We start from the raw sequence: 21,428 nt of genomic DNA, 5'->3' as shown, positions 1-21,428 counted from the left end.
GAAGAGATGTAACAACAGTTACATAACAATTACACGTGGACAGTACGACAGATGTTCTCTCTTGGTCACTAGGGTGGTGCAGTGACTTAGGATGTCACAAGGCTGGTGTGAGAGTATGCCTGTGTGTGTGCATTTTCCTCTCCCATCCTTTGACCATCATAAGATCTCTGAGATGTCTGGGCCTCTGAGAACAATGACTGGCCTAACTTGGGTTCCTTCTGACTCCATCCATTCATTGGTCCTAGATCCTTGTGAGCTGCTGAGACATAAAACCCCACATCCTTGAAACCAGACCCTCACACCACTCCTCAGCATCCAGACAAGAGGGCACCTAGGGACCTTCCTCTGGCCTGGCCACCCAGTGACCTAAGTCATCTGGCCTTGCAGGGACCAAAGGGTGGGTTGGGCCATCAGACCAAGTTCCACCAACTACAGCCACAGTTTCTGACCATTTCTGGGCTAGGGCTCCTGTCCCTCACCTGGGCTCTCAATCTCTTCCCTTTGTCCCGTGGGTGCTTTGGGGGGCCCCGATGGAACCAGCTCCCCCAAAATTCAAGACGGGCCCCTAAGGATTTCCTTTTCCTAATTTGCCTTAAGTTGCGGTAGGGGCTAGGGACCTCCTGTCCCGTTCCAGTCCTTCACACATCGACCTTTTGATTTTCCCACCTTTCTCTACCAATCTTTCCCTCCTGATCACCAACCCAGACCAGACCTGGATTCCTCTCAGGACAGGCATACTGACACCCTTTCTCTAGCCCTCCTCTCAGAGCCCCGACCTCGGACCCCTACTGTCATAGGACCTCTATCCTCAACAAGTTTTCGCCCCAGACCCCAAAGCCGGGCGGAAGACCCCGGGCCCTCCTCGTATTCAGCCCATTGGTGGCCCCGCCCCCTCCCGCAGCGCGCCCCGCCCTCACCAGATCTCTCACAGCTTCCGCTCCCCAGCGGGCGCAACTCTCTTCCTCTAGCCTCTGGGCTCTCTCCCAGGATTTGCAGCTCGGCCCGCGACACTGACACTGACACTGACACTGACGCCGCAGCTGAGGGGGCGGCAGCCGGACGGGGCGCTCACTGGCCGAGGGACGTGGGCCCCGCCTGTCGTCAGTTAACTCCTGCATGTTGGTGTCTGCGGCTGCGCGGTGACCAGAGCGGTGTCAAGTACTCGTGCGCAGAAAGGCGACTCGCAGTTGGCTCCATAGCTCAGGGGTTAGAGCACTGGTCTTGTAAACCAGGGGTCGCGAGTTCAAATCTCGCTGGGGCCTACGCTGATATTTTTCCATCCCTCTCTTCTGAAGAGCTGAAAATGCACACCCCAACACGAATTTCCGCCATTATGTGTTTTTGCCTCTCAAGTGCCTCTTAAATGCTTGCCACCCTTCGGTCCCTCCCTCCCGTCTACTCTCGCGAAGATCCAGACCCACTGCGTCCCTGGCTTTGAGATCACAGGTTCTGCTGGCCCCGCGCGCCTTCTCCCCCCGCGACCCCTCTCTCGCTTCCTTATGCGCGCCCTCTCCGCGAGTTCACGGCGGGTCTTTCCGTTCCCCTCCTGTCGCTCCACTCGGCCAGGGGCTTGCCCTGGTCTCTAATTCTTTCTGCGTTGCTTGGGGGCTCACCTGTGAAAGCCCTCCCGCCCCCGCCCCCTGGGAATCTACTATTTTAGTCGAGAGTGGAGCGATGTTTAAGACCCCGCGTAGCTTGCCATTGGTCCCCGCAGGGGCTTCTTTAATGAGGTGGCCTTCCAGTAGGGCAGTCACATAGGGGTTGAAGAATCCCGGGAGTCCGGGACGCGCAAGTGCCTCAGCGTGCCCGTGTGGGGCGAGTCCATTCGGGTCTTTATGGAAAGCCTGCCTCGTTGGATGGGAGCTGGTTTGTGTGAGGAAGGGAAGTGTGTGCCTCCTCTGCCACCCCCCCCGACCCACCTCATTCACCCCTCCTGGGCGTCTACCCAGGTTCCCGCGAGCGGTTTTCTCTCTTCTGGTGAGAAGGAGACCCGGGTTCTGTTATCGAACGCTGATCCAAGCTAGACCTCACGTGGGATGGCGACTCGCTCAGGGCTTTTCTGAGGGTCCTCATCCGCTGGAGAGAGGGCTCCAGCGGTCTCGGATGATGCGGCGGGGCCTAGTCAGGGCTCTGCTTCTGCCAAGGCCCCTCGGATGGGTCATGCCCGCGAAGGCCACGGCGGGCGGGCGGGCACCCGAGACCTCCAGCGGGCCTGGTTCTGCCCATTGGGCAGGGGCCCCATGTTCACTGAGGATTTAGGGTCATTTTGTACACTTGACTTCCGTTAACAGAAAAAATAAGTCAGAAGGTCAGCATGTATTACTGTTTTTTGTTTGTTAAAAGGAAAACTAAATAGTTGTTTTTAAAAAAGACTGGAAGCGAATGTGACAAAGTTACACTTTTTAGGTCCAGGTGTCACGAGTGTGGACATTTGTTTGCACTTCTCTTTATATAATTCCACAGAGAATAGAAGCGAATGCTTGCAACACGGAGGCGGTAGTGACTGGGAGGCCAAGGACGCACAGCCGCCGGAAGCAAAGGAGAGCCCACCTAACGCTGAGTGCGCACGGGAAGAGGGGAAGCCCACAGCAGGTGGGGATGGAGTGCGTTAGCCTCGTGGTCTCCAAGGAAGAGGCCGAGAGGAGGAGCGGCAGCGAGTAGAGAGGTGAGGTCAGGTCAGAGGGCTGAGCAAGATCTCGGAGAGTGGCAATGGAAAAAATAGCACTTTTTCCCCCTCGGAGTAGTTTAACCACCATTTGTCTCTCTCTTTTGTAACAGCCATCCGTGTAGGGAATTTCTCTGCTGGTGGCACAAAAATAAACTTTTGGGTCCACTCTGAGTGGATTTTCGTGAACTTTGAAAGCAGGGATTCCGAATCACTGCTTTGTACTACTAAATAACCCAGTGGAACTGGAGGAGGAAAGCGCCCGCACAGCCCGGGCCTCCGGTTCACTGGGCGCGCGACTGTTCTGGGGCGATCCCGGGAGAACGCAGCTAGGGCGGGTAGCCAAGACACGCGGCCTGGGCGCCGCGTGTGTGTGTGTGCGCGCGCGCACCGATGCTAGCCTCGGGGGGCTGTGCACCAACTACCTTGGTCGGTCACCCTTTGAGGGAGCGGGGTTCCTGGCCATCTCATTTATGCTTCTCATTTCTCACTTCCCTACACTTTCTGAATATTTTGCAAATAAGTATATGTTGTTTTTAACATTTTCATAAAACGATAAAGAAAAGGGCCCCTCCCGCCCTCCCTCCTGCCCTTACCAGGCACTTCATAGGAAGGAACTACCCAGGTTTCATTTCGTCTGTCGCGGCTCGGGACCTAGTCCATCCCGCGTCCCCTACAAGCCCGGCTCCCGGTTCTCTCCAGGAGCCCCCCGGCTCTCCCGGCTTCTGTACCCTGCCCTTGGGCCTCCAGACTTGCGCCTTATTTGGGCTCCCCTGGGAGAGGAGGAGTCCCCAAAGTGGAAGGACGCCCCTGCCTGCTGCCCGAGTAGCCTTAGCAATGAGGCGCTCATTTGGATTCCAGGAGATCTCAGAGGGGCCAGGGGATACCGAGCTTTTATGCTGAGCGAACTATCTACTGCTGAGAGTTAACAGCTGACGCGAAGACGGTCGAACAGGGATAGGTTGGGCGTGAGAGACTCGGAGATCCAGAGAACGCTTTCATTATACCAGAAAAAAATGTTTACTTTCTCAGCGATTAAACGACTCCACCTAGAAGCATATCAAGGATTGAATCAGCGGCTACTTTACCGGGTGGCTCGTTGGTCTAGGGGTATGATTCTCGCTTTGGGTGCGAGAGGTCCCGGGTTCAAATCCCGGACGAGCCCCACTTTTTTCTTTTTTCATTTACCTTCTGATAATTTCTTGTTATGTGGACAGGTTTCGTCCTGGACGGGCAGTGGGCATCACCAAGAGTTCCGGGATGGGAAAGAAGTGCAGGTAGAAGAGTGGGTGAGCAGCTTGCCGGTAAGAGATTGGGTGGAGAGCCTTCTGTGGGCGTTTCCAATGATCTGGATCGTGGGACCGTTGTTTCACCACCATAAAGCTGTGTATGCACCGTACTCACAAGAAGTTTTCCTAACGAGAGATTTTCAGTAGTATTACGAAGGAGGGTTGACGGGCCTGTTTCCGTAGTGTAGTGGTTATCACGTTCGCCTAACACGCGAAAGGTCCCCGGTTCGAAACCGGGCGGAAACAGCGTGAGCTCCCGACTGGCTTTCCTTTTTTGCTTCTTGAAATTTATTACTTTGGAGTAAGTTTGGTCCCAGTTCAAGACATCCCATCATCACCTCTTCCGGTTTTCCAGGGAGGGGAGAACCAGCATCTACAGCGCTGGGTTCCCCGACTCATCCTCGGGCCCACCCAATTTGCGGTCTGGGACTTCGGCGCGCCCTGGGCTGAGATATATCTCAGCAGGCTGGTGAACGCAGTCCCAAGCTCCGAGTGAGGGCGGGGCCCGCGGTTGAGCGTCCAATTTGCATAATCCTTTTTGTGATGAATGGGGTGGGGGAGAAAAAGGGATAAACAAGCTGGCAGCGGTGGGATTCGAACCCACGCCTCCGAAGAGACTGGAGCCTTAATCCAGCGCCTTAGACCGCTCGGCCACGCTACCCTGCCTTTGGCCACGTCTTGGGTGTTATTTTTCAATTTAGATAACACCCGCAGGGTCCTGTGGGAAATCAATTGTTGGAGTGGGTCTACAGGTCAGCAGAACCACACTCCAACTAGCAGAATTAGATTGCCCAGAGCCACCGGCGTGGAATCTGCGCTCTGCGAGCTCTCTGACAAAGGAGGATTCGCGAAGCACAGACGCACACAATGTTTTTGGGAAGGAAACTCAAGAAGTCACTCCTGCAGTTCACTTTGGGGGAGTGGGCGTGGACGCAGGGGAAGCCTTCTACACTATCACTTGTTTTGTTTTGTTTTACCCGTGAGCTTGTGTTGTTTTTACGAATTAAAAAAAGGAAGGGGAAACACTGCACTACTTCCTCCCAATTCTTTTTTGTTTAACCCATAACATTTTTTGGCAAATAACACCGACACATTCAGAAGTGGTTCATTAGTGACTACCTTGGCGGTCTCAGAAGCCTCCATCCATGCAGCTCTGTTGCCTGATGCTTCCACCCTTGAAACAAAGGTTCCAGCTGGAGGTATGGAGGTATGGGGTCTTGACAAAACACGCCTGACTGCACACTGTACGGAGACAACCCCCCCCCCGCCCCTCATTATAAAAACCCACTTCTTAAAAAATAGCAAATCCAAGAAAAAACATATAGGAAAAAATTAATCTACAAGCCCCAAACTCAGAGACAACCATCACTATTTGGTGAACTAATTTCCAGTTTGGTTTTCTGTTGATTTTTACCTGCATCAGTGCGTGATTTTGCTTCAGATACACACTTGAATTGTGCTTTAAAAAGAAAAAAATTACCTCGAATGCCAGTGCATAACCAATAACAAGCTTAACTAGAGAAGGAAACTTCAGATACTGAGGGGGATTTCTGGGCAGGTTTAAAACCTTTAAGCGTTGACGGACATGAGTGTTCATAAAGTCTCTTTTAGATGTTAGGGCTTTCTTTTTACTTGACAATTTTCACTTAACAGTTCTTACATTATGACGTTGAAACAGTCTTTTGCCTGTAAAGTTAAATGAAAAACAGAGAGCAAGTAAAACAGACACTTGCTCTAGAGTATAAGGATGTTAGAAATAGTTTGTTTTCTTGTACTTTCACATACATTTTAATGTCTCAAATTTGAAACTTTATTAAGGACGTCTTAAATTTTACTTTTAAAAATAGTCAAGGCAAGGTATTTTCTTGAATTATAGATCACAGTAGCTATCTAAATGATTAAGATACAGTAGTACAAGCAAAATTTCAGATGATCTTGGAAACACATTTTAAGACATAGCACACACAATACATATTTCTTTGGGGGCTTGATTATCCTTTAGGGATACTGAAGAATACTCAATTTATCTTACACTAAAAATTTAGCCTTTGATAGCCACAGCTTGGATAGATCACAAAGTGGAATCTTCAAAGTTTTCTCCTTATACTTTCAGACAAGGGAATTCCCTGGCAGTCCAGGGATTAGGACTCGGTGATATTACTGCTGAGGGTGCGGGTTCAATCCCTGGTCGGAGAACTAAGATCCTGCAAGCCTCGCGGTGTGGCAAATAAATAAGTAAATAAATAATTTAAATGCTTTCAGTCCAAATAACTCAAAAAGATCGTGTCTTTAATTGGACAAATTAGTTACTCTTTGTCATGCAACAAATACAGTGGGCTCTTGTGCTGGTAGTTTGTCTTGGTCATGACTTATTCTTGCAAAACCATCCCTTACATATGAAAGATATTTTCCCCAATGCAAGAAAAATAATCTGTATCAATAACAAAGTCAAAACCATAGGTGTTTTAGGACATTCTTGAAAACAGGATTCAACAGTACTAACAGCCTATTTCTTTACCAATTATCTTCCTTTTTCATAACTGTGCTGTCCCTGCCCTATTCTACTCTGCAAAAATTAATTAATTAATTTAATTAAATAAGAAAAAAAAATCTTTTTAAGATCAAGTTTTCCATTGGCACAGACCTATTTGGAAAGAACCCGAGAGACGGTGGAACGCTGGGTCTCTCCCAAATCACTTAACTACTCTGTATCATATCAATCACAGCCGAGTTCTTCGGTCAAACGATTGCCAACCATAAGTGAAAAAAGCTTTTCCATAAAAGCCAACTGATCAAAAGAGGTGTTTTCATAACGCATTTGAAACCCGCCATCCAGAGCTGCTTCTCTTACTCTGGAGGTTCTCAGAAGCACGTTGTCTCCTCCAAGGGCTGCTGAAACTGCAGCCTGCACCACTCAGCGGCTCCTCTGCCAGATAGTCGCAGTCGTCCTCCCAGTCATCAAATTCCTAGTCTTTCTCGTCGTACCCCCTCCCCCCTCCCCCACCTTCTCCAAGCCATGGCTGGCGATCTGGCCTGGCTACTCCCCAGAGCTGGGCCGGTTGGCAAGGCCTCTGTCCCCCTGGGGCTCCGCCGTTGGCTGGGCCGCCTCCTCCTCCATTGGGCCGTCCTGGTCGGGCTGTGGCAGGGCTCCGGTGCGGGGGTTCAGGGATGGCTCCCGGCTCCCGCTGCCTACCTGCATCTGTAGAAGGTCACTCTTGCCAGGCATCAGGTCCATCTGCACGTCATTGCTCTCTTCATAGAGCTGGGACGGCTCATTCATTCCCAACATTGTGCAAGCAGCTCAACCTCCCAAAAGGCGTTTTTAGCAAGATCGGAGCTACGCCTTGAATCACGTTTTTTAAACTTAGATTTTTATGTTATTAAATTTTCCAAAACCTCATTTGAATGGTTGGCTCAAATTCTAGAAGACAAAAGTATCCTGATTTCTGTCCCGAGGGCTCTGAGTTTAGATGGGAGATTCGAAGAGAAGAGGGTAACCAATACTCTGGAATTACTGCTGCATTCGGTGGCTTTATTCCTGGTGCTTATGTTAAATCTTAATGTAAAGATTGTGGTGTGATTTTTATAACTTTGTATAGCTGTCTGCTTTTCAACCAATGTGTGTGTCTTTCAGGCCTCATGGGCCTGAAGAGATTGGCCTTAGCTGAGTATTTCGTGTTTTAATAATAATAACACGAACTTCCACTCAGTCATTTTATTAACAGGCCCTCCCACTGCTTCACAGTGAGGTCCTCAGTGTGGATTAGAAAATGTATCTGTAAATCCACATGGAATCATGAACTGACCACAGCCCCTGACATTAGCAGGGCTCTTACTATCTACACATTAGAGCATTAACTTCTTAGAATGTTAATTTGGAACCTGGGCTCAAAGAAAGAGAGAAAGAAAGGAAGGAAGAAAATATTTTGAAATAATTGTAGGTTCACATAAAGTTGCAAAGAAATGTACAGGGAGGTCTCATGTACCTTTCACCTGCTCTCTCCAATGATGACATCTTGTATAAGTATAGTGCAGTAACAAAACTGGAAATTGATATTGGTACAACCCATAGAGTTTTCAGATTTCTCCATATCTCTATATAGCAATTTTTTTCCCCAGCACATTCATTTTCTCATTCTTTATTTACACTGGAATCAGCTCACTATTTAAACTTATATAATTTCCATTAATTTAAAATGTACATCTTTCTTTTTCAATAACAGAAGTAAAACTTTAATTCACTAATTTGTGGAAACTAAACAATACAATCTTAAACAACCAGTGGATCAATGAAGAAATCACAAGGGAAACTGCAGAACACTTAGAGACAAATAAAAATGAAAACACAGCACACCAAAACTGCATGTTTTTTCAATGTCATGATTGAACATTGTCTATTAGGCTACCCAAGATTTAAATTTACCTAGTTCTCAAGGGGCATGATTCTTTGTTTGACTCACTACTTCTCATTTTTTTTTAAGGGGACAGGGGAGAATCTAAGAGATGGCACTGGGCCACAGTCGACCCCCAGTGACAGATAACAGCTGCACTGCTGCCCCTTCCTGCCCCAGGACCTGATATATAGCAATTTTATCACATGTGTACCTTCATGTGTCACAATCAAGATATAGAACTGTTCCATCACCACAAGACTCCCTTGGGCTACTCTTTTATAGCCACATACAACCCCTCTAATTTCTCCTGTCTCCCATCCCTAACCCGTGGCAACCACTAGTCTATTTTCTGTCTCTAATTCTGTTGCTTCAAGAATGCTATATAAATGGAGTAAGACAATATGTAGCCTCTAGAGACTGGCTTTTTTACTCTGCATAATTGCCTTGGGATCCATTCCAGTTATATCAATAGGATTTCTTTCTTTTTTAATTGCTGAGTAATATTCCATGGTATAAATGTACCACAGATTGTTTAACCATTCACCTGTTTACTTTTACGCCTAGTCTGTTGAATGTTTTTATCATAAAAGGGTACTAAATTTTGTCAAATACTGTTTCTGCAGCAATTGAGATGATCATGTGATTTTCCCTCCCTTGATTCTGTTAATGTGGACAACTTTTTAAAATATTAAGTTTTGATAAGTTCTTTATTTAGTCCAGCTACAAGTCCTTTGTCAAATACGTGGTTTGCAAATATTTTCTCCCCAACTAATCTTTTAGTCATCGTTGTTGCTATCCTTTTTGCTGCTTGCCTTTTTTTTTTTTTTTTGAGGTAACGTTGGTTTATGGCATTATATGTTTCATGTACGACATTGTATTTCTACTTCTGTATACACTACATTGACAAAGGGGCAAAAACAATTCAATTTCTCAGAGAAAGGACAGCCTTTTCAACAGATGTTGCTGGAGCATCCATAGGCAAAAGCATGTATGTTCTGCTCTCCCTGGAATTTCCTCCACTCAAGTCTCACTGGCCTCCCTTCCGTTCCTCCAACAGAGCAGGCGGATGTGAGGCTTGCCCTTACCTCCTCATATAATACTCTCGCCAGGTGTATTCCACCTTGTTCCCTTACCTGCTCCTCACCTTCTTAGCTAGGCCTTCCTCCACATCTATTTCGAGTTGAAATCCTTTTTTCCTTCTCATTCCTAACCTGCCTTATGTTTTTCATTGCACTAAACACCATTGGGCATGCTACATTTAATTCACATGAATTTTGTTATACTCCTAATTTCTCGACTAAAACCTATATTCACTGATGCCACTTTTGCACATGGTGGGATCTCAGGCTCTTAGGACAGGGCCTGGCATATATTTTGTTCTCAGCACATATTTGTTGAATGAGTAATTGTATTATGCAAAACAATTCAAGAAATTATTCTGGCATCTCACATGCTCATTTCTTGCACTGTAACTATAGGTGTTTAGTTAGCGAGCTCATTTTTCTGCCTAGAAATGACACCATAAAACAAGTCACCTTTTGGGGAAGAAACGACTCAACATCCCCTCTCCTCCCTGCCTCTTTACCTGCATCTCTCTCCACTCATCCTCTGTCTTCCTGCTTTAGAAAACTCTTCAACCCATCACTGTGGCCCCCCAATCCAGACAGAGGGAAAGAGAACAGAAAAAGGTCAATGAGACACTAAGTTAAGAAAAAGGGAGAAGTAGATCAAGGGAAGAGGACTGGAAGAAAGAGTGAGAATAGGCATAACACTAGAAGATATATGCCCACGCCCTCATCCCCACAAAAGAAAATAAAAACTAACAGAGGCAGAAAATAACAGGAAGAGAAAATGCTGATAAATAGAAATGCAAAATGACCAGCAATCAGTAATAGGAACTGCAAAAAGGAGAGAGGCGGGTAACAGGTAAAGACCCTCACCTAAAGGTGGGTTCCCTGGAAGAAAACAAACTCAGCAAATACCCTGTGAAGGAGATTCCAGCCTCAAAATCATTTCATCCTCCTTTCTTTGTTTGCACTTACTGGGTCAGAGGGGTCAGGGAGGAGCCCCCCAGCTCTGACCTTCCTCAGCTCCCACCAACCTCTCAGCCCAGCTGTGGGTGTCCACGTCACCCTCAGCCTCCCTGTGACTCTCTAGCTCAGACAGTGGGCCTCAGACAGGCAACAGCCTCCTCTCAGCAAAAGGGGTGTGGAGAAAGTGAACTTAGTCAAGGAGACGGTGGTGGGCAGATGGGGACAGAGCCAGGACCCGTGTATCTGAGCCCACTCCCTGATTCCCATCCACCTTCCACGGGCTGCCTCCCAGCCTGGGCTGCAGAACTGTCCCCCGCTGCCCATGCAGGTGCTTAACACTGAACCTGAGTGAGGAAGGGAAAGCTGTGAAGTCCCAGGGGACCCACAAACTCCAGCCCTGGAGCAGAAGCTCCCAAGTTTATAATTAAAGAAAACCAAACAGGGAGCTTGGGGACAGGACCAGAAGAAGGGCCAGTGGGACAGTGTGGAGAAATCTGGTCATGGGAGGGGCACAGGGCACAAGAATGGGGGGGCAGGTTTCTTGGTGCTCTACCCCCCACCACAGACACATTTCAATGGTTCCCCAGTGACCTCCCAGGCCCACATGGGGTCTTTACCTGTGACCACCCCAATTGGCTCTCCCTGCACTGCGCCATCCACACCTGTCCTTTTCCTGCCCTGTGAAGTCAGCCTGCGTCTACTGGAGGCCTATGGTATGCAGAGCACTGGGTGAGATGTTGCACTTGAATCAAAAGTGGGAACTGAACACAATTCTGTCCCTCCTAGTGGGAGGGAAAGAAAAGCACCCATCTTTGAGAGAGTCAGATGGTGGCATGGGAGCTGGGTGTCTTCCCAAACCCTGTTAGATGTTTATTTAAGCTCAGTGCCCTTCACGTTTTTCTGTGGACAAGCCTGTGGTCTAGTTATTATGCCTGTTGTCCCAGCGTAATCCTGGATAACACTCCCTTTCACTCTCAAGAGTGTCTCATGTTGAATGATAAATTTTATGGTTTCTCTATTTTGGGCTTTATGTCCTACAGAATTAATTAATTTTCTCACTGACCAGTATGGTGGCACTTTACCTGCCACATGGCTAAGTCACCAAACTTGTTTCTTCTTAATCCTTATATTTTCAGGTGTCTGTAGTATAAGCTCAGACAGTGGCTTTTTTTGTTTGTTTGTTTGTGTTTTTTTATAATGCAAGTACCTGACTTAAGTTTTGATTGCCACTTCTTTGAAGGCATCCACTTCAAAGAAGACTGTGTGGAATGAACACATTGCCAGCCACGTTGCCAGGCAAAGAGTCAGAGACTGGCTGCCTCTCCCCACAGAGGCTCCTTTGTTTTATACGTCCTGGTTGATTTCAATAATTGGCCATTTGGGCTGCTTGTTTTTTTTCCCTCTTCCTGTGATTTAAATTCATGGTCTTATGTTTAAATTAACTAATGAAGAGTGATCCCCTAAAGTCCTAGCCCCCCATCCTTGACCCCTGTAAAAGCAGGACCCCAGGCCCACTCTCTTTCTTTCTCTTTCTCTACTTGCTGCCTCACTGTGTGGTCCCAGGTGTGTTGTGTATGTAATAAACCTCTATTTTTTCAAAGTTTCCTGATGGCTACTGCTGAAGGGTATGTTGCAATCATAATAGGAACCACAAGGGCTGGTCCAGCCACAGCATTGGTTATTGATAAGATGAGACCATCATAAAACAGTGTCTTTGTTACAGGTTTTTTTTATGTACCCCTTTGTGTGCTCTTGCTTCCAGCTCCTTCAGCTGGAGGCAAGGAACACATTGAGGGAGATGCTTAGAGGGAGAGGCAGAAGACCAGAGAACAGAGAACGGAATTGGGTTCTAGCAAATTGGTTTTCAGCACATTGGCTGCTGAGGACATGACTTAGAGCATTTACCACTCTTCTCCCTTTTCAGCCTATTCCTCTTATCCTCTTTATACATCTGATGGTTTTCAATGTCTACACTTTTGCTCAAACCATTTTTCCCCATCGGAGATTACAGTCAGCCCTCTGTATCTCTGGCTTCTGGATCTGCAGAGTCAACCAACCATAGATTGAAAGTATTCAGGAAAAAAAAAAAAACTCCAGAAAGTTCCAACAAGCAAAACTTGAATTTGCCATGCACTGGCAACTATTCACATACCATCTACATTGTATTAGGTTAAGTAATATAATGATGATTTACAGTATATGGGAGGATGAGCACAGGTTATATGCAACTTAACCATTTATAAAAACGACTTGAGCCTGCAGAGGTTTTGGTATCCACTGGGGAGAGGGGATCCCGGAGTAAATCCCCCATGTATACCTGGGGACGACTGTACTATGTCTGTTTCCTCTAGTCTTCCTCGGTCATTACTAATTCTCCAAAATCGAGCTTGAGCACATCTTCTCCTTTCAAACTACCCCAAAACTCAATCCACCATGATTTCAGCCTCCCATGAATCACTGCAAGCCTACTGTCTACATCCTGGGAAACATATACTGTATTGCCATGTGACATCTCCTATATTACCATTCATTATACTGAACAGGCTCCAGTTGATCTTGTACAAACAAGGAAACGCCTTTATTTTTGTACAACCACTGCTTTTAAATAGGACATCTCAATTCTTTCATCCCCATTTTTTCATGATATCTCATGCATATTCAAGAGTTGGGTGGTTAGACTAAAACTCACTTAAGTATTCTAAATCCAGTCCATTAAAAATCACACTTGAATCTCATATTCAAATTCAGTGTTTTTCTCCTTGATCCATCCTAAATCAAGATAGATTGAGGCTTGAAGACCCACAGTAGGGAAGCGAGAAAAGTCTATTAATAGCAATTATTCCTTATCTTTAAAAATTCTAAAGGCTATAGACGTAGTCTTTTCTCAAATAATTTTTTTCTCAAATAAATTACAAGGAAGTCTGAACTGATACCTTCTTTTTTATTTTGAAAACTACCTCGAATAAATAGAAGTATTCTGTTTTACTTTAATGCGTAAGTGTAATTTTCTAAAATAACTTTTCAAGTGTCTCAGGGTATTCAAATTACTCCCCCAAACTTTAAACACTATAAAGACAGTAGTAACTGTGACATAAATGTCCATGAGATGTCAATATCAATATTTCTCTGTTAGAAATTCTTTTAAAATGTTCATTCTATTTTTTTTAATTTCCTTATCTTTTAGAGAAACACACTAATATATTTACATGTAATGAAGTTATATGATTCCTGAATTTTTGTTTCCATATAATCCACAGATGAGGGAGGCAGGGAGAGGTGGGTGGAAGAGCAGATGAAACAATATTGGCCATTAGTTGATAATTGTCAAAGCTAGGTGATAGGTACATGGACATTTATTAAACCATTCTCTCTAACTTCATACGTGTCCAAATTTTTTTCATAATAACAAAAATTGAAAGCTCACTAAAGGTGGTCTGATCAAGTTATAATATAGCCACACGATGGAGTACTATACAACTGTAAAAAACAACACAAAGTATTTCTATCTGCTATGCTGAAGTGATCTTCAGGATATAATGTTGAGTGCAGAACGGTGTACATAGTATGCTATCTCTTGTGTAAGAAAGGAGGATAATTATATATGTATATATATACATTTGTTTATATTTTCAAAATTGAAAAATGAATGGATAACCAAAAACTAATAAAAATGTGTTTCATATAGGAAGAAGGAAGAAATTTTGGAGAAGACAGAGATAGAAACTAGGCATCTTTGAATGTACTTTTGTTTATAGTTTGGTTTTGGCAAATGTTTCACACAATTAAAAATAAAAATTAAATAAAGAAGAAAAAATTTCTAGCTATAGTGGAGTAATTTGTATTAGAGCAACTTTCACAATGAGAACAATTATAGAAGTTGGATAAAATACAAGAAAGCAAAATTTTTTGAAGGCATCATAACAATAGCAAAGCAACCATGACTTGAGAGGCTGAGGTCCCAGATAGAAGGGAAGTATTTTGAGATGAGGTGGATGTTCTGTGGTGCTTTTTCTTTCAAGGAATTTGTTGATTTAAGCAGCAAAGGGTCTAATGGCTGGAAAGCTGAGCAGAGCTTTCAGTAATCTCATAGATCTGGGAGACAAAAATTGGAGTTCAAAGCCCTCAAAAATATCCCAGGTTTCCAGCTAAGACCACAGAAGGACTATACCCTAGGAATAATAATTAATCAGAAATAGACAAATTCTCATAAATACTGACCCAGCTTCCTTCAGGTCATTCATAGGCTAGATTAAAATCTGCTGACATTTTAGCTGCATGACAGAAGGAAAACATTATCATCCAGAGCTTCAGACTATCTCTTAATATGTAATTCACAATGTTTTCCATTCAAGAAAAATACAACGTATTCCAGGGCAAGGATAAAATGACCAAAAATCAAGAGAGAAGAAAAAGAAACAAACTCAAAGGAGATCCATATATTGACATTACCTTTTAGAGACTTTAAAATAACTATTATTATTATATTCAAGAGAAAAGAAAAGAAGATGGATAATTTCACCAGGCAGGTGTAATCTATGAAAACATTCAAATAAAACTCTAGAATGAAAAAAAATCAAAAACTAAACTAAGAACGTAATAAATGGATTTAGGAGCAGTTTAGACACAAGTGAGGAGAGCAGTAGGTCGATAGAAAAATCAAGGCTGAAACACAGAAAAAGAACATAAAATATGGGAAAGAGCATGAGAAACATATGGACTCAGTGAGGTCTAACTTAAATGTAACTGGAGTCTCAAAAGCAGAGGGGAAAAAGAGAATAGGGCAGAAACAATATTTGAAAAAAATAGTGGTAAAGATATTTCCAAAAGTGATAGAAAACCTCAAGTCATAGAAGCTGTATTTGTCAAAAGCAAGGTGAATAAAAAGAAATACATAGTGTAAACTGTGGATAATCAAAACAAAAAGAAAAAATTTAACAGCATCCATTAAAAAAGACAGATTACATTAAGAAGTGCAGTAAGAAGACTAAGAGTTGCCTTTTACAAAAAATAATGGGTAAAGTGTTCTGAGGTCCTCATGTTAAGCAGGAAGTAGCAAAAATATTTATTTGGATTAGACACTAGTAACCAAGTATGCCAGAAGTTATTAAAGAAAAAGAAAAGAATGAAAAATATTACCTAATTAATAATAATAATAACAATAATAATAAGGCAGGGAGAAATTAGTACAAGTGGAACAAGTGAAAAACCAAATAGTAAGATTATGAGTTTAAACTGAAATATATCAGATATTGTTAGGGGCTGAATTGTATCCCCCCTATATTCATACATTGAAGCTCTAACCCCCAAGTACCTCAGAATGTGACTATATTTGGAGATAGAGCCTAATAAATGTGATTAAGTTAAAATGATGCTATTAGGGCAAGTCCTAATCCAATCTGAGTGGTGTCCTTATTAAAAAGAGGAAATTTAGACACACAAAAGAGACATGAGGGGCAAAAACACACAGAGGAAAAGACGTAGTGAGAAGGCAGCCATCTGCAAGCCAAGGAGAGAGGCCTCAAAAGAAACCAAACCTGCTGACATTTTGATCTTGGACTTCTAGTCTTCAGAACTGTGAGAAAACAAATTTCTGTTGTTTAAGCCACCCACTCTGTGGTACTCTGTTATGGCAGCCTTAGAAAACTATCACAGACATCATACTAAATGTAAGTGGACTAAATATGTCAAAAAATGATGAAAATTGTCAGGCTCAATTTTTAAAAAAGCATAAACTGTACACAAAATATTCTCTTAAAATTAAGGGTATTAACAGTATAAAGCAAAAGAATGGACAAATACATGCTATGCCAACAATGTAAAAAATGTTGATGAAACTATGTTAATATCAGGCAAAACAGACATTAAAGTAAAAAGCAAAGCTAGAGATATAGTGGGATATTCCATAAAAGGGTCATTCAACCAGGAATGTAAAATAATTTAAAATTTATATGTACCTCAAGCAACTATATGCCAATAAAATGGCCAAACTGGAAGAAATGGACACATTCTTAGAAAGGTACAATCTCCCAAGTCGGAACCAGGAAGAAATAGAAAATATGAATAGACCAATCATAAGTACTGAAATTGAAACTGTGATTTAAAATCTCCCAAAAAACAAAAGTCCAGGATCAGATGGCTTCACAGGCAAAGTCTATCAGACATTTAGAGAAGAGTTAATACCTACACTTCTGAAACTATTCCAAAAAATTGCAGAGGAGGGAACACTCCCAAACTCATTTTATGAGGCCACCATCACCCTGATATCAAAACCAGACAAAGATACCACAAAAAAAGAAAATTATAGGCCAATGTCACTGGTTAACATAGTTGCAGAAAGCCTCAACAAAATACTAGCAATCTGAATCCAATAATACATTAAAAGGATCACACACCATGATCAAGTGGGATTTATCCCTGGGATGCAAGGATTCTTCAATATCTGCAAATCAGTCAGTGTGATACACCACATCAACAAATTGAAGAATAAAAACCATATGATCATCTCAATAGTTGCAGAAAAATCTTTTGACAAAATTCAACACCTGTTTATGATAAAATTCTCCAGAAAGTGGGCATAGAGGGAACCTACCTCAATATAATAAAGCCATATATGACAAACCTACATCTAACCTCATACTCAATGGTAAAAAGCTGAAAGCATTCCTTCTAAGATCAGGAATAAGACAAGAATGTCCACTCTCATCACTTATACTCAACATAGTTTTGGAAGTCCTAGCCTAGCCAATTAGAGAAATAAAAGGAATCCAAATTGGAAAAGAAGAAGTAAAACTGTCACTGTTTGCAGATAACATGATACTATACATAGAAAATCCTAAAGATGCTGCCAGAAAACAGCTAGAGCTCATCAATAAATTTGGTAAAGTTGCAGGAAACAAAATTAATACAGAGAAATCTGTTGCACTTCCATACACTAACAATAAAAGATCAGAAAGAGAAATGAAAGAAACAATACCTTTTACCATTGCATCAAAGAATAAAATACCTAGGGATAAACTATAAGATGCTGATGAAAGAAATCAAATATGAAACAAACAGATGGAAAGATATGCAATGTTCTTGGATCGGAAGAATCAATATTGTTAAAATGACTATACTACCCAAGGCAATCTACAGATTCAATGCAATCCCTATGAAGTTACCAATGGCATTTTTCACAGATCAAAAAAATCTTAAAATTTGTATGGAGACACAAAAGACACTGTATAGCCAAAACAATCTTGAGAAAGAAAAACGAAGCTGGAAGAATCAGACTCCCTGACTTCAGACTACACTAAAAAGCTATAGTCATCAAAAAAGTATGGTACTGGCAGAAAAACAGAAATATAGATCAATGGAACAGGATAGAAAGTCCAAAAATAAACCCACACACCTATGGTCAATTAATCTATGACAAGAGAGGCAAGACTACACAATGGAGAAAAGACAGTCTCTTCAATAAATGGTGAGGGGAAAACTGGACAGGTACATGTAAGAAAATGAAACGACCATTCTTTAACACCATACATAAAAATAAACTCAAAATGGATTAAAGACCTAAATGTAAGACTGGATACTATAAAACTCAGAAGAAAACATAGGCAAAACACTCTTTGATATAAATCACAGCAACATCTTTTTCAATCTGTCACCCAGAGTAATGGAAATAAAAACAAAAATAAACAAATGGGACAGAATTTAATTCAAAAGCTTTTGCAAGCAAAGGAAGCCACAACAAAATGAGAAGACAGCCCACAGGATGGGAGAAAATATTGCCAAATGATACTATGGACAAGAGATTAGCCTCCAAAATTTACAAACCACTCATGCAGCTCAATATCCAAACAACAAACAACCCAATCAAAAAATGGGCAGAAAACCTAAATCGACATTTCTCCAAAGAAGACATGCAGGTGGCCAAGAGGCACAAGAAAAGGTACTCAACATTGCTAATTATTAGAGAAATGCAAATCAAAAGTACAATGAGGTATCACTTCACAACAGTCAGAATGGCCATGATCAGAAAATCTACAAGCGATAAATGCTAGAGAGGGTGTAGAGAAAAGGGAACCCTCCTTCACTGTTGGTGGGAATGTAAATTGGTACAGTCACTATGGAGAACAGGATGGAGGTTCCTTAAAAATCTAAAAATAGAGCTACAGTATGAGCTACAATCCCACTCCAGGACATATATCTGGAAAAAAACATGGTTTGAAATGATACATGCACCCTAATGTTTATTGCAGCTCTGTTTACAATAACCAAGACATGGAAGCAACCAAAATGTCCATCAGCAGATGAATATATAAAGATGATGTGGTACCTATATACAATGGAATATTGCTCAGCCAAAAAAGGAATGAAATACTGCCATTTGCAGCAACATGGATGGACCTGGAGATTATTATATCAAGTGAAGTAAGTCAGACAGAGAAAAATAAATATCATATGATATTGCTTGTATGTGGAATCTAAAAAAAATGAACTTATTTACAAAACAGAAACAGACTCACAGACTTAGAAAATGAACTTACGGTTATGGGGGGAAGGGTGGAGGGGTGGGATAGATTGGGAGTTTGTGATTGACACGTACACACAGCTATATTTAAAATAGATAAACAATAAGGACTACTGTAAAAAATTTTTAAATAAAAAATTTTTAAAAACTAAAAAAATTAAATGTATTTAACAATGTGGCCTTATATAAAGGGAAACTTGAAAGAACTAAACATGGAAATAGACAAATTCACAGCATAATGTGAGATTTTTGCACACATGTCTTAGTAACTTTAGAATACAGTAACAAAAATACCAGTAAGGATATGGAGGATTTGAACAACTAGAGTAGCAACTTGACCTAGTGGACATAAGTAGAAAATTGTACCCAACTACCACAAAATACACATTCTCTTCAACTGCACGCCCAACAGTTGTCAAAATTGATCACATGCTGTTCCATAAAGCAAGTCTTGACATATTTCAGAGCCTTGAAATCAGACAGATTTCAATATTCTTCTAGTATTACACTAGAAATTAATTGACAAATAGACAAAACTAGAAAATCCATTTATATGTATTATGAAAAATTAGTAAACAGAAAACTCAATAAAATAGAGCTGTGAGACAAGAAGGGGGAGCTCTCATGCCCTTCCATGATAGCAGAGCCCAACAGGAAGAAGAAAAACTTCTTTACTGACAAGGACTCAGCAGATGAAAAGCTGTGGATTGTTTGCTCTACCCCTCCCAACTTGTGACCACCTGGAGAGGTGGGATAGGGAGGGTTGGAGGGAGACCCAAGAGGGAAGGGATATGGGGATATATTTATACGTATAGCTGATTCACTTTGTTATACAGCAGAAACTAACACAACATTGTAAAGCAATTACACTCCAATAAAGATGTTAAAACAAAAAAAGTTCTCCTTCCCTTGCGTTAGGGCACTTGCATATGGCTCCCCATGGTAGCAGACCTTGAATTGCAATTTTCTGCTGATCCTGAATAAATCCATCTTTGCTGGAGAAACATCTGGAGTCTATTTGTTTCAGGTCAACAGTATACTCGTATATATGGAAATTAAGGGATAAGCTTCTAAGTAACCCACGAGTTAAATAAGAAATTACAATGGAAATTTAAAAATATTTTGAAAAGAGAGATAACAAAGATATGACATGACCAAACTTGTGGAATATAGGTAAAGCCATGCTTAGTGGGAAATTCATAACTTTAAATGGATATATTTAAAAATGAAAAAGGCAGAAAATCAACTGTCTAATTTCCATCTCAGGAAGTTAGTGAAGAAACACTACATATATAAAAATCTCTGGTATACATTATATATATTTTAAAATAAAAAACTAAAAATTAGAAAATCAAGGTGTAGAACAGTGTTTATAGTGTTCTAACTTTTGTGTAAACATGGGGAACGAATTCATGTATGTACTGGTTTTTAAATGCACAAAATATCCCCAGAAAGATACATTCGATACTTGGGAGAGAATTTCACTCTACACCACCCCCCTTTGTTTTTATTGGGGTATAGTTGTTTTACAATGTTGTATTAGTTTCTACTGTACAGCAAAGTGGAGTTCCCTGTGCTATACAGCAGGTTCTCATTAGTTATCTATTTTATACATATTAGTTAGTGTATATATGTCAATCCCAATCTCCCAGTTCATCCTACACCCCAACCCCCTTTCCCCCCTTGCTGTCCATATGTTGTTCTCTATGTCTGTGTCTCTATTTCTGCCTTGCAAACTGGTTCACTTGTACCATTTTTCTAGATTCCACATATATGCATTAATATACGATATTCATTTTTCTCTTTCTGATTTACTTCATTCTGTATGACAGTCTCTAGGTCCATCCACGTCCCTACAAATGACCCAATTTTGTTCCTTTTTATGGCTGAGTAATATTCCATTGTATATATGTACCACAACTTCTTTATCCATTTGTCTGTTGACAGGCATTTAGGTTGTTTCCATGAGCTGGCTAATGTAAATAGTGCTGCAATGAACATTGGGGTGCATGTGTCTTTTTGAGTTATGGTTTTCTCTGGGTATATGCCCCATAGTGGGATTGCTGGGTCATATGGTAGTTCTATTTTCAGTTTTTTAAGGGACCTCCATACTGTTCTCCATAGTGGCTGTATCAATTTACATTCCCACCAACAGTGCAAGAGGGTTCCCTTTCTTCACACCCTCTCCAGGATTTATTGTCTGTAGATTTTTTTTAACATCTTTATTGGGGTATAATTGCTTTACAGTGGTGTGTTAGTTTCTGCTGCATAGCAAAGTGAATCAGCTATACATATCCATACATCCCCATATCTCCTCTGTCTTGCATCTCCCTCCCACCCTCCCTATCCCACCCCTCTACATGGTCACAAAGCACCGAGTTGATCTCCCTGTGCTATGCAGCTGCTTCCCAGTAGCTATCTATTTTACATTTGGTAGTGTAAATATGTCCACGCTACTCTCTAACTGCGTCCCAGCTTACCCTTCCCGCTCCTCGTGTCCTCAAGTCCATTCTCTACATCTGTATCTTTTTT

At 42.1% G+C, this 21,428-nt stretch overlaps 4 non-coding genes and 1 pseudogene across 4 annotated transcripts; 3 read left to right on the top strand and 2 right to left on the bottom strand.

Annotated features, from left to right (window-relative positions):
- The first annotated feature begins 1,189 nt into the window (after positions 1 to 1,189).
- On the top strand, positions 1,190 to 1,262 carry TRNAT-UGU. The gene has a single exon. It is a non-coding gene; the product is annotated as a tRNA-Thr (tRNA).
- A 2,496-nt stretch (positions 1,263 to 3,758) lies between these two features.
- On the top strand, positions 3,759 to 3,830 carry TRNAP-UGG. Its single transcript has one exon. It is a non-coding gene; the product is annotated as a tRNA-Pro (tRNA).
- A 297-nt stretch (positions 3,831 to 4,127) lies between these two features.
- TRNAV-AAC lies at positions 4,128 to 4,200 on the top strand. The gene has a single exon. It is a non-coding gene; the product is annotated as a tRNA-Val (tRNA).
- A 333-nt stretch (positions 4,201 to 4,533) lies between these two features.
- Positions 4,534 to 4,615, bottom strand: TRNAL-AAG. Its single transcript has one exon. It is a non-coding gene; the product is annotated as a tRNA-Leu (tRNA).
- A 2,055-nt stretch (positions 4,616 to 6,670) lies between these two features.
- On the bottom strand, positions 6,671 to 7,243 carry LOC116751778 (annotated as a pseudogene).
- Positions 7,244 to 21,428: the final 14,185 nt, after the last annotated feature.

Source organism: Phocoena sinus, chromosome 3 (assembly GCF_008692025.1).
Source record: "Phocoena sinus isolate mPhoSin1 chromosome 3, mPhoSin1.pri, whole genome shotgun sequence".
In the NCBI taxonomy this organism is placed as follows: domain Eukaryota; kingdom Metazoa; phylum Chordata; class Mammalia; order Artiodactyla; family Phocoenidae; genus Phocoena; species Phocoena sinus.
Note: the sequence above shows the minus strand (reverse complement) of the source record. Positions and strands in the feature narration are given on the sequence as shown.